Source organism: Leptonychotes weddellii, chromosome 8, assembly GCF_054177405.1.
Source record: "Leptonychotes weddellii isolate Sample4059 chromosome 8, ASM5417740v2, whole genome shotgun sequence".
Taxonomy (NCBI): Eukaryota; Metazoa; Chordata; class Mammalia; order Carnivora; family Phocidae; genus Leptonychotes; species Leptonychotes weddellii.
The window spans coordinates 4,217,167-4,230,964 of NC_138376.1; positions in this window are offsets into that span (position 1 = coordinate 4,217,167).

Consider the following 13,798-nt stretch of genomic DNA (forward strand, 5'->3'; position numbering starts at 1 on the left):
TGGCTATTTGGATTGAACCCAGAAGTCCCTGTTCTTTTCCTCTGAAGACACTCAGCACTCTGTCAGCTACTAAAGGTTGACTACATTACATTCAGAATCTAATGGTTGCAGAGTTTGAACTTGGGTGGCAATAGTAACTGCTTTTTAATCAATCTCTCAACACACTCAGGGCTGGGAAACATTTATGTTCTGTTGAGGAAATTTAATGATATTCCTAAATATGTCCAGTAACACATGATTGACTGTTTCTTCCAACCCAATGTGTGCAGTAAAATGTAAATCTCTTGGCAATGAAGTCATTTAGAAGATAGTTCTTTTTAGAAATCCTGACAGTCCCGTGCTTAAAACCATGATTGTTTGTTGCTAAAGTACTAGGTTATGTTACTCAAAATCTTGAATATCTCTTTAGCTATCAGTCACCTGAAGAAATAATTAAAAAAAAAAATTCTCCTGTCTCTTCCTGCCAGATACTTTTGTGAGTACCTGGCCTACACAGTCAGCATATTGTAATACGGATGTGTACATCATGGTGAAAAAGCATACCTTCAGAGGCAAAATTTGATTGTATTTTCAATTTTAATTATTTGCTCCATCACTGAATCAAGATTAGGAGACATATTATTGACTTCCAACTGTTTTCTCTAATTAATGTGGTAAGTGGATTGCCATCTTTGTGCAGCCTCTTGTTCATGTGACAATGCCTTTCCTTGTTGATTAGATAGCTGAAACTATGTCAGTTATGAACCAAATGCTATTTCTAGTTTATATTATGCTTCTTAAAATAATCATTGCTTAAAAACAAAAAGCCAGTTGTTTTATCCAACTGCAATATAAAAATACCTGTGAGCACATAAGAGTAATTGAACCTCTATGTTGTATTGCACTGATTCAATATTCGAGTGTGCCTTCTGATGAAAGAATACCACCAACTGATCATTCTACTCTCTTTCCGAAATAGTTTTCAGGAAGCATGCAGGTTTTACAACTTCTTAACAATACTATGATTTGTATCCGGTTCTGTACCTTTCAATGAAGCCTTTTCACACCAAAAGCATTATTTTACCCTGTTTGGGAAATGTTACATGGAACATAAGAAAGTTCAGTGTACTTTGAAAATAACAAGAAATCTTTGTTAAATTTATGCTTCTCATTGACAAAGCTCCGTAATAAACAATACTCTGAGGAGTTAGGGAAAATAGATCGAGTCTCCAATAAAGCCTTATTTTCAATATTTGTTATTGATTCCTTTTATATTCAGTGGATAACTCTTGAGGCAGTTTATTTTTATGACATTGTGGAACAATCCAATCTAATAGTAAAAATAAAACTAATTCAACAAATAAAAAATATAGCACTGAATTTTTAACAATTAGTTAAGACAAACTCTACCCTAACGATATGTTAGTCAAGATAAACTGACCAGGTCAGTCCTTTCAGCTTCTGTTAAGCCTTTAAAAATGTAACATTGGAGGATATGTGTAAAACTCATCATTAATATACGTTTCATAGTTGTGAAAAGTATACAAAATATTGTAACATATTTTCCAGTTACTGCCAGCAGACTAGTTACTAATCAAATGTGTGTGTTTACTATCCAGCAGTGTGTTTCCAACAGCATTTAGAGAGACTTCTAGAAAGGATGGCATCTGTTTTCTTCATCAGTATGTTTTAATGCTTAGCACGATGTCTGACACACAGTAAGTGCTTAATAAATAACATTTAAATGATAAATAAGTAAACATAAAATTGTACAACTCTGAGAATACAGTATGGTGGCATCTAAAGGGAGGGCTTTTCATGGGAGTGGCTGGTTTGTACTGAGTGGGCTTGATGGGTTCTGTAGAGTTGGTTATTGTGTTGCTATTGTGTTGGTTATTGTGTTGCTATTGTGTTACTGGTCCTGGAATTCCCTGGAGATGAATGAGTACCTGTGGCTTTTGAAAGACCTGTTAAAAAGGAACTCCTTGAGAAATCTTAAAAACTAAGAACTATTGGTGAAATATTATCAATATCATTGAATATTATTAAATTAAACCATATTCAAATCATAAGGTACAGCAACATTTTGGAGGAGTGTGTGGAAAACAACACATGTGTATTGTACAGTAGAACGTGCACCAGAGAGTAAAAGTTTGTCTGCCACCCCTCACCACATACACACCCAAATCTTCAATGATGAAGTAGAGATAGTAGCCACATAAAGCTCCCATTTGAATTGGGAACAATGGAAGACATTCAGCAGTTTCTGGTTTGCTCTGTTACTATGGTGCAGACATTATAAAGTTTCCTGAACGGGCAGCAGGGAAGTTCCCTAATTAGACTCCATTTTCCATTTATCTCTGTAGCTCCGGGTTCTGACCTCAGAAGGGAAGGGGTTTTTATTCACTCTCCTCCATGGCTACATCTGAAGTGGGCATCAGGAACTATGCCCTCCTGAAGGTGGTACAGTTTTTGGACAACGTTCCTGCCTACAGAACGGTGGTAAATCAAGTGCACTTTCATTTTGAACAAAGATATTTTTAGTTCCAGCTTTTGGTGTTTTTGGCAATACATTTCCTGCAAAAACTTAATAAGCTTCTGATCTGTTCTTCTAGTGAGTTCCATCTATCAATATCTACCTGTAGTGTTTTCCTAGATTTAATTCTCAAATCTGACCTGCTTTATTGTATCTTCCAACCCCACAACACTTCTCTCTCTACTTAATGGTAGCCACTTGGAAACTTACAAACTCATAAAACCACAACCTCAGTGGGAGACTGGCCACAAGACCTGGATGAATCATTGGACACTACATCAAAAACTAATTATATACTATACAGTGGCTAACTGAACATAATAAAAAAATAAATAAATAAAAATTTTTTAAAAGACCTGGATTCAAAAAGCTCTTGTCTCTCAAGGGTATTTTTTCTCCTTTTTTCCCGCATCTGGGAACAGTAAGATATATTCTTTAAGGTCTCAAAGTTCTAGGCTTTCTCTATTCTCTTTTATTTCTGCTTACAAAATGGCCATTTTTCTTGTGATCTTTTCTTTTTCTTGTACCATCTTGCCAAATACACTTAATAGTAGCCAATAGTCACTAAGAGTTTGAATCTTTCCAGCTATACCTCTTTCTAAATGCCTATAAAGAGTGGAGTGCCCGGTTTCAATGGGTTTATAATCTCATTGGAGAAATAGGATGTATATAAAGGCAATTATAATTTAAAATGTTAATTTCAATATGTACTGCATGCCTCATGATTGATGCAGAACTTAAGTTTTATTCTACCTCAAAGAAAGTAATGGTCACCATCTCAATTCAAACAATGGGAATCATTGCAGACTTTCAAGGGAAAGAGTAACATAATCATGAAAGAGTTTCGGAAAACTTCCGTGTCACTAAGTCTATGCATGTAAGATTAAAAATGTGCTATGGACAGTTTCTAAATTTATGTTATGTCCCTCCTGAGGCTTTAGCGTTGTTTTGAAAGGATGTTGGAACTGAAAATATCAACAGTACTTTACAGAGATGATCCATGCAGTGATTGGATTTCTCATTTAATCTCTCATTAGCTAAGAAATGTCAGTGTGCTGAGAGAAAAAAAAAAAAATGGTATTCCTACACCCTGAATGTGTGTGTAAATATCTACCGATACTTTAAGTTGAGCATTGAAAATAATTCACTAAGTGATAGCTGTAATGAAGTGTGAAATAAATTATCATCTTTGTTGATGATAAAGATTATTGTGTTGGACAAAAGACATATTTATCACGTGGCCTTGACGGTACAGACCTGCTACCACAAGGGAACTAAAAAACAAACAATCAAGAAACCAAACATATGAAATTCATTTGCTATTTAAATCCATCTGGTGGTTGTGACTCAGACACCTGTCACCAAGGTCAGAGGCTGTCTTTGAGGCCATTCGGATTCCCAGACAGCAGCTAAGGGATTTGGTCTATCAACACTGACTTTCAGCTGCTTCCTAGGACCTGAGAAGGAGACCAGAAGTGGTTTAAGGGATTTTCCTAACCTTAAAAGGTTTTCTTATGACATGGGTCCCAATTGTGACCACCATGGTGATTTGGCCGGATTCATATCCAGCTCATCAAAAGTGTTGCAGTACTTCAGCTTGTGATCAAAGCTCAATTCTTCTGAGGTAAACGTTCTCCCACCATCTTTAGGAAATTTCCTGTAATCATTCCACATGACATCAGTGTATCCCGACCAGTACAACCTCTCAGCACAAACACATTCTTACTCCAAAAGCAAGAAGTTTGGGCACTATACAAGTAATATTCTGACATTTTGCAAAGACAGGAGAGGATTGCCATTCCCTGCATCATTTTTAAAATTGTTTATTATTTTTGTTCACTTCTCTTCATATTAATTTTAGTACCGGCTCAATTTATAATATTTATGTAAGAAGACAGTACGCTACTCAAGGCTAGCACAATATGTGCGTTGTCCATGTGTATTTTAACTGAAATTAACCTAGGACTGTGCTCCATAATGTATTTTTGGCCACTTACTACATGTTGAGTCTTTAGGTAAAATTAATTAAAATCATTACTATAAATCTCAGTTAAGTTGCATTATTTTTCATTTTAAGAATAATGAGATAGAAAGACTTATGTGCACCACAATTGCTCCTAGGGAGAGTCCTGCCTTTGGGGAAACTTTGTATCAGTTGTATATTAAACTGATGTAGCATGGGATTACTTCCCTTAGCCTCAGAGCTGTCTCACACCAAGATATCAGAACATGAGCTAAAAACTGTTCTGCGTCATAGAAGGAAAATCATGGGTAGTTTTAGAAGGAGATCCAGAATAGAAAAGTAAGAAACCCAGAAAGCTGGGTATGACATGGAAAAGAGGCTGGAGCAGAGTTTCTCAATCTCAGAACTACTGATATTTTGAGTTGGATCATTTTTGTTTGGGAGGGCCTCCCTGCATGCTGTGATATTTAATAGTGTCCCTGGTCTTTATCTATTAGATACCAGTAACACACACTACCAGTTTTGAGACCCAAAAATGACTCCAGAATTTGGCAAATGTCCCTTGAGAGGACAATTTTGTCCCAGTTGAGAACCACTGGACTAAATGAAGGTACCTCAAATGGCAGGCTGACCATAATAGGATTTGGGCTGAACACGAACATTTAAGTTTATTGTTGTTTTGTTTTTTAATCTCTGTGTTGACATTTAAGGGAGTCTAAAAAAACTTATACCTTTCTTTCCAAAAGCTGAATTCAAAAGCAATTAGGAGATAAGCTTAGGAATCTGGCAAATGGATCTCAAAATATTAGTTGAATAGTGATAGAAGCTAGATTCAATTACATACACTAGTTGTGAAATAACTGGATCACAGGGGAGGCATATTTTTAGATTTGTAGATTCTACCAAAAATTTTTCCAAAGTGGTTGTATAATTTTACATCTGCATTAGCAGTGAATGAGGGTTGAAGTTTCTCCGTGTCCTTACCAAGTTTCCATTTATTTTAATCTTTGTTATTAAAATGTAGCTATCATGGTGGTGTACAGTGATACTTCATCGTGTTTGTTCATTTCCCTGATGACTAATGGTATGGAAAATCCGTTCATACACTTACTAGCCATTTGGATATTCCCTTTTGTAAAAAGCCTGCTCAAGACTTTTACCCTTTTATTAAAAGTTTGGTGTCTCTCTCCTTTGTTTTTAATTGATCTGAAGGAGTACTTTATATATTCCACATACAAGTCCTTTCTCAGTATATGTGCTCACAGTATCTTCTCTCAGCGGATGGTTTGCTTACACATGCTTAATAGAGTTAACGCAAGGGGTTTTTCTTATTTTGTTGAAATGACAATTTGTAGAAATTACGTTATTTGGTTAATGATTTAGAAATCTTTAAGAAATCTCTGCTACTCCAAAATCATCAATAATATTCATTCTATTATGTTTTCTTCTAAAACAGAGGTCAGCCGACTACAGCCTATGGGCCAAATCCAACCCACCACCTGTTTTTATATGAACCATGACCTAAGAATCGTTTCTACATTTTTTAACAGTTCCCAAAAAGTCAAAAGAAAAATATTTTAATGACACATGAAAGTTCTATAAATTTCAAATTTCAGTGTCCGTAAATATTTATTGCAACATAGCAATGTTTATCTGTTTACAAACTGTCTTTGGCTGTTTCCGTACTGTAACATCAAAGTTGAGTTCTTGCAGCAGATACTATGTAGTCCAAAAGCCTATATATCTGGCCCATTCCAGAAAACATTTGCCAATCCCTGTTGAAGAAAGCTGATTTCTTTAGTGCTCACATTTAGGTATATAAACCCTCCTGAATAAATTTTGTGAGGCAGAGGTCAAGGTTCATTTTTTATCCCTTTAGATATCTCACTATATCATCATTAATTCATTTATGAAACACCTGTTTTCCCTCACTGACTTTCATTAGCCTTCTATAATACATAAATTGTCAATAATACATATACATATATTGTAAAATAATATCTATATCACAGAGATATATGATATTATATATTTAATGATTCTGGACTCTATTCTGTTGTGTTGATTTATTTAACTGTTCCTATATGAATATTATATTAGCTTACTGACTAGCTTTATAGCAAGATTTAAATCTGGTAGGGTAAACCCTCTACCTGTTCTTTTTATTTAAAATTATCCTGGCTATTTTAGGTTCTTTACATTTCCATGTAAATTTTAGAATCGGCTTGTCAGTTTCTAGAGAAAAATTCTGAAAAAAAAAAAAAAAGCTTTGGAACTGTAGATTAACTTAGGGAAAGACAGTGTCTCAAAAATACTGAGTAGTCTAATTCACAAATATGATGAATATCTCTATTCATTTAAGTCTTCAGGAACTTTGCTCAGCAGTGTTTAATAACTTCAAGTGTAGAAATTTTGTACATCTTTTGGTACATTTATTTCCAGGTATTTGAAGCTTTTGTGCTGTGATGAATAGTACCATTTTAAAATTTCATTTCCTGATCATCTGCTGCCAGTGTATAGATATAGTTGATCTTTTCTATACTGACTTCGTATTATACAATCTTGCTAAATTCACATATTATTCTAATGGTCTGTTTGCAATATGACTTTTTCTTATTACAGTCTGAGCTCATAGTATAATATTGAATAGAATTGGTGATAATTGTCCCACCTTAGAGAAAAAGCTTTAATACGCACCATTAAATGGGATATTAGCTGAAGATATTTTGTAGATCCTTTACTGGATTGATAAAGTTCTTTTCTATTCCTGGTTTGTTTGACTAAGAATGAGTGTTGAATTTTATCAAATGTTCATTCCACGGGGCGCCTGGGTGGCTCAGTCGTTGAGCGTCTGCCTTCGGCTCAGGTCATGCTCCCAGGGTCCTGGGATCAAGCCCCGCATCGGGCTCCCTGCTCGGCTGGAAGCCTGCTTCTCCCTCTCCCACTCCCCCTGCTTGTGTTCCCTCTCTTGCTGTGTCTCTCTGTCAAATAAATAAATAAAAGCTTTAAAAAAAAAAATGCTCATTCCACATATACTGAGGTAATATTTTTTCCTTTATTCTGTTAAGATGGTAAATTATACTGATTTTTTTCATCTTAATTTGCCCCTGTATACCCGGCATAAACTCCACTAGGTTATGACACATTAGCCTTTTATATACGTCTAGATTTGATTTGCTAATGTCGCACTTAGGATTTTTGGGTTTTTTTGGGGGGTGGCGGTTTAAAGATTTTATTTATTTATTTGACAGAGAGAGACACAGAGAGAGAGGGAACACAAGCAGGGGGAGTGGAAGAGGGAGAAGCAGGCTCCCCGCTGAGCAGGGAGCCCGACGCGGGGCTCAATCCCAGGACCCTGGGATCATGACCTGAGCCGAAGGCAGTCGCTCAACCGACTGAGCCACCCAGGCGCCCAATGAAACTTTATTTATTTATTATTTTTTTATAAAGATTTTATTTATTATTTGACAGAGAGAGGGAACACAAGCAGGGGGAGTGGGAGAGGGAGAAGCAGGCTTCCTGCTGAGCAGGGAGCCCGATGTGGGGCTCGATCCCAGGACCCTGAGATCATGACCTGAGACGAAGGCAGATGCTTAACGACTGAGTCACCCAGGCGCCCATCACTTAGGATTTTTGTATCTATACTCATAAAGGATAGACTTAACTCAAACGTATTGTAAATGACATTTAAAAAAAAATGGGCTAAGCATTGCACTTAAGACAGATTGGCTGATTGGCTAAAAGCACAAGTTTCTATTTTCAAGGGGCAGACATTCGTGGATATACTCACAAAATAGTCTGCTCCTTCCACCTCTAGGAACAAAGGATTTTACAGTGAGATCTCTTATCACCTCAGCAAATATAGATCAGTTTAAGTTCTCAAAGAACCACCAAGTTCTTTATTTAACAATATACATTATTCAGCTATGCTTCTGTTCTATAGATAGAAGCAACTCTTGTTGGATTTCAGGGTTCTCCAAATCTGCCTGTATTCTATCCCAGTTTATGCTCTGCTCCTTTCCAATATGAACTTCTAAGTTTATTCTCCATAAGGATTCAGCACCCCAGTTTATATGAGGCCTCTCTGCCCCCTACACACCCAAGACTTGCGTTTACCTCAGTGCATTTGCCTACACTATGCTAAATAAACTGGCCATGTGTTTGACATTAAGCCATGTTCCTCCTAAAGTTAAAAGGCTAGTTCCAATTCCAGCTTCCTCATGAAAACATTCCTATTAAGTTCAGGCATAACTGATTTCCATACATTCTCTTTTAATGGATTATCTGAAATACTCAACAGGAGGCACATTTTCTTTTGCCTATCTACTGCTGTGACTACTGGCTATTAGCACCTGACTTATGCCCATTTGAGCTGTGATCCTCAACAAAATTATGGGGTTAAGAAAATTATGGTACCATAGCTCTCAACATTATGAAATAATGCACTCGCTTTAGTGCTGAGTCAAAAAAGTGGTATCTAAAGCTATATATGTAGAATTATTTAAAATATTTTTTAAAGATTTATTTATCTGAGAGAGAGAGAAAGAGAGAGTGCGTGCATGGGGGTGGGCTGAGGGAGAGGGAGAGAGAGAATCTTAAGCAGGCTCCCTGCTCAGCGCAGAGCCTGACACGGGGCTGGATCTCACGACCCCGAGATCATGACCTGAGCCAAAATCAAGAGTCAGGTGCTTTACCGACTAAGCCACCCAAGGCGCCCCTTAAATATTAAAAAAAAAAAAACACACACACACACAACAAGCTGGATAGAAGAAAATAGCTTACAGATGTTGACAGTGTTACTTTAAATGGTGGGATTAGATGATTTTTCTTTCCCCCTTTTTTTTATTTTTGTGCATTTTCCCATGTTTTTCACAATAGGCCCATATTACTTTTAAATCCTTCACCATAAAGTGTTCACTATTAACAAGCTGGAGAAAATGTAGGTGTGTGTTGGGTATGTGTGCATTGAGTCTGTAGGTTTCTGCGTTTCTCTGTGTGTGTGCTTTTTTTCTAAATTTGCTGTATGCTAATTATGTGACCTTGAAAGGAGTTACTTAACTTCTCTGTGCCTCCGCTTTCTCTTTTACAGAAGTGGGTATAACAATACTATTTCTTTCAGGAAGATACATGAAAATCAAATGAGCTAATGTTTGAAAAGCACAGATAACAGTGCCAGACAGATAAAAAATGTTCAGTAAATGTTAGCTTTTATTTTTGCTATTATTACCGCTGTTACTGTTATCATATAGTACGGCAGTTTATAGACAGGTATGTATGCAGATAGAGAGACTCTAAGTCAACCGAATAAAACATTAACAATTGTTAACACTCAGTGATGGGATTCTAGGAAATTATTTTCCTTCTTTATATAACTTCTTTATTATTTCCATAATAAACATCTATTATTCCGCATTTAGAAAAGAATATTTCCAAATGTGAGAAGCTCCCTTTTTTTGAGTAGTTCTCTTTTCTTTGAAATGCAATATAGTATTTTGCTTGCCTGAAATGATATAATATATCTAAGAGACACGTTTTAAGAGCTAGATGCTAAAATGTGGGGGAAATACCATATATGGAGATTTCTGCTTTGTCTTCTGCAGCTGCGTTCTTAGGAGATGGATTTACCTTCCGGACGAACTATTTTAACTTCTTGATTTATTGGGGTCTGTAGGAACAACATACTCTCTTTGTGATACTTGCAAAAGCAAAAAGAGGCATGTCTTCACTATAACACACATGTGAAATTGGCCTTATTCAGTTTTGTGTCCACACTGTAGGAAGGCATGAAATAATCACAGAATACAAAACTCAGGAAGCTCGTCCCTGGAGTGCTGGTACTGGTTTGATCCCGAAATAATTCTTATCTGCGGGGTCATATCGGACAGAGCCAGAGAGGGGAGCTGCATGCCGGGTCCATTCAGGAGAGAAGACTGGATTCAGAAATGGGGTTCCTTATTGGATGAGGATGTGTGAGCAGGAGGCTGTTGCCTGCACACACCAAGGGTTGATGGGAGGTACAGCAAACCACAAGGCAGCCCTTTCTGCCTCTCCATCAGCACCAAGGATGCTGCAGAGGATTTAAAACCTCATGAGATCTGGAGAATGTCTCTACATGCTCAGGAGGGTCTTTGATGAGACTCAGGGGTAACTTGCACAACAGAATACTAGGAGAGGCACACTGACATGGCATCTCTCTTGTCCAGAGAGAAGCCGCACAGATCCTAAAATGCACATGCACTTTGATGCATGGCTTCCTGTATTTGGCTACTGTGTCTCACTAATAGATTTCCAGAGAATGGCTGCCTCAAGAGAGTCCATCACAATACTCGAGATAACATCATAACGCACATGTGAGCCCACTGGGAAACCTGCATTGGCATCCATATTGAGCTACCTCCAGAATCTCATTCTACCCTCAGCAGTTACAGGGCTCCAGACAATAGCCTGGAACATTTAGTAATCACTTGCATCCGAATAGCTCTCTTCCCCCCCAAAAGATTTTTATCTGTAAAAGTAACGGAGATGATCAGCAAATGGCTGAAGGTTTAACACCATCACTGCTTTGAAAGAGCCCCATGCAGGCACCTTACTGGGAAAAAGCCCTACCTAAGGCTACCAGCAAGAGAGACTGGAGAATTTCCTAGAAGGTAACTCCATGGGCACAGAAAATCTAGCAGACAGGCAAGAAAGCCTAATCAGCAGTGGGGAGAGCTGTTTCTGTGGACATGTGTTACTGAGCTATGTAACCCAGCCCAGATTCTACTTAATGGAGGCGTCTGAAACTCAAAAATGTTTGAAGGGAGGGAGTTTTATTTATTTTTTTTTAAAGAGCTATTTTAAAAATTACTATGCAGTCTAAAGGGATTCTTTAAACTGCTGCTTAGGATACAACCAGCCTTTCCACGTGGCCAACGCCAGAGAATTCGGCCGTGCTTTGGCAACAAGCAGCCTTCGTGGGTCTTAGAAACAGAGAGGCTTCTAAGAGCACAGGAGATTAGAAGAGGAGACTGGAGAGCAATATTACACAGGATTGGCTGCACCTGCTTCATGGTGTATCTAGGACATCTCCTGGGTAATATTTAGGATACTGTAGTTCCTGAAAATGTTGTGCGTGTGTGGAAGTGGGGTAGAGCACAAAGGTTGCTGCCTATAGGTTATACAAGATCAGAGTTCTACTAGGGGGTCTCACAAAATGTCATGGTCACCAGAGTCTTCAGAGATTGATACCTTCACATTTTATCTACTACAGAAAAAAAACATCCTTTCTAAACCTTAATTTTATGCGTTTGAGTTAAAAACGAGAGGAAATTCTACCATTATCATTTATGTTGAAGGTTATAACAAAATATATGCATTATCTGAAACAAATGGTCTCCGTGGAGATTAAACCAAGAGTTGCTCTAAATCCACATTTACATCAAGGAAGGCAATATTAAAGGACCTGGCTATTTTCTTTGATAGAAAAAATAGGAAAACTGATATTTAAAATAGGCCCAAATCATCCAAACTTGTATTAAATCAAGACGGCAGGCTGACTCATTAATTAAACTTAAGATACCTCTTGAACTTTCTACTAAATTTGGTCAAAGTCACCCAGCTTCCTCAGAAGTTATCATGAATAGACAGAGATAAAAGCTAAAACACTTAGTGCAAACTGAGACTTGATGCCTATCTGTCAAAGTCCTGTTGCCTAAATCTCTACGGCTGTTAGGCTCAAGGAGATTATTTTTTTCCGATAACAATTAGATTGCCACACACATTAACCTGCCCCCATCTTGTGATCTTTTAGTGCAGTTCTACTCACCTATAATAGTTCTCTAAAAGCCACTCATTTTTAAACTATTCAATCATTTACACTTAAAATTTATCAAAATCGACAGAGGTCAGCACCACCCCAAGGGTGATGGTTTATCCAGCTCCTAATGCTTCATGTGAATGGCTGCCTGGCGGTACATTGGTCTGGAGACAGAGAAGTGGGATCGGATTGTTTTGAAAGACCTAGGAAGTCCTTCAAACAAAACTGCAATTATATATTCCATTTTGCATAGCACTCTTGAAAATAGCTGTTTTTTTTCTCTCTCTCTCTGCTGGGAGATATTCTACAACCCCTATTTTTTTTTAATATATTATGAAGTCTTAGGTTTCATTTTCCCACATTTTTCAGCTCCTGTCTGAGCTCAGGGAGTGTCTCATATGCATGAGTCATTTTTACATCTTCCAGAGTATGATTGTGTTTTCAAAAAAAAAAAAAATAGAAAGGTCGTTTATTCAAGGTGATGCAAACTTTATCTGCAAATAGTGTTAACTCAACACCACGGAAAACATCAACTGTTTAAATCCTTTTGGTTCATTACTTGAAATTAAATTCCAGTCATCTGAGAAACCCTGTCCATCTTTAATTCAACGGACTGAATCCTCAGTGCTGGGCTGTAATTCTTTCAGATATCAGAAACGGGTTTACCTCGAAATTTACTTCAAAAAATGGCACACCATTATGGTTTGGGGAAAAGAATATATCATGTTTTGATTTATCTTCAACCAAAAACACCATACCAAAGATGCACTTTTAGATAGCCTAGAAGAAATGGAAACTATAGTACAATTGATGATCAGTGTTGAGTCTTACAACCTTGGGAAAGAAAACTAGCCTTCATAGGAAATGTGAGAATAATTAAGAGATAAATCATTTTATTATTTTACTGCTACCAGGTTTTTCTTCTCACTGAGTTTGATTCTCCCTTTAATAAGGACGAGGGGGTGGAAGCATGGGTTACCCTGCAGGAGAAACAGTTATTCTATGAACAGACATAGCAGAGGAACTCGGTTTCTGTTCCCATGATAAAAGGGGTGCTCTGGCTACTTCCCAGGGCACATAACCTTGTTTGGGCTTTGAGGGTTAAATAAAAGGAAGAAGTTGGGGCACATGGAGTAGTCTCCAGTTTTCTGTTTACATCTGTATGTGTTTTTCAAAGATTTGAAACTCATGACTTAGAAAAGTATGCCTACATCTGTGAGTTTAGCATTAACAGCAACATTACCTTGTACACCTCTCCACTAGGTCACTCTGGGATTATGAAGTGGGAGAGCATTAGCTTTTATCCGTTATCTTTTTCCAAACCTCTACTGTTAGAAACATGTATAGAGTTGGGACATCCAACTGTCTGCCATCAACTTCAGTTTTGATCTTGAGCAAAACACATGAAAATATGCCTCAGTATTTATTTTCCTAGCCTTACCTACCAAAGTCAACTGACCTGAACTTGTTTGACCCCAAGTTAATTCCTAACACTATTTTTATAATTACCCCTTACATAAAATAA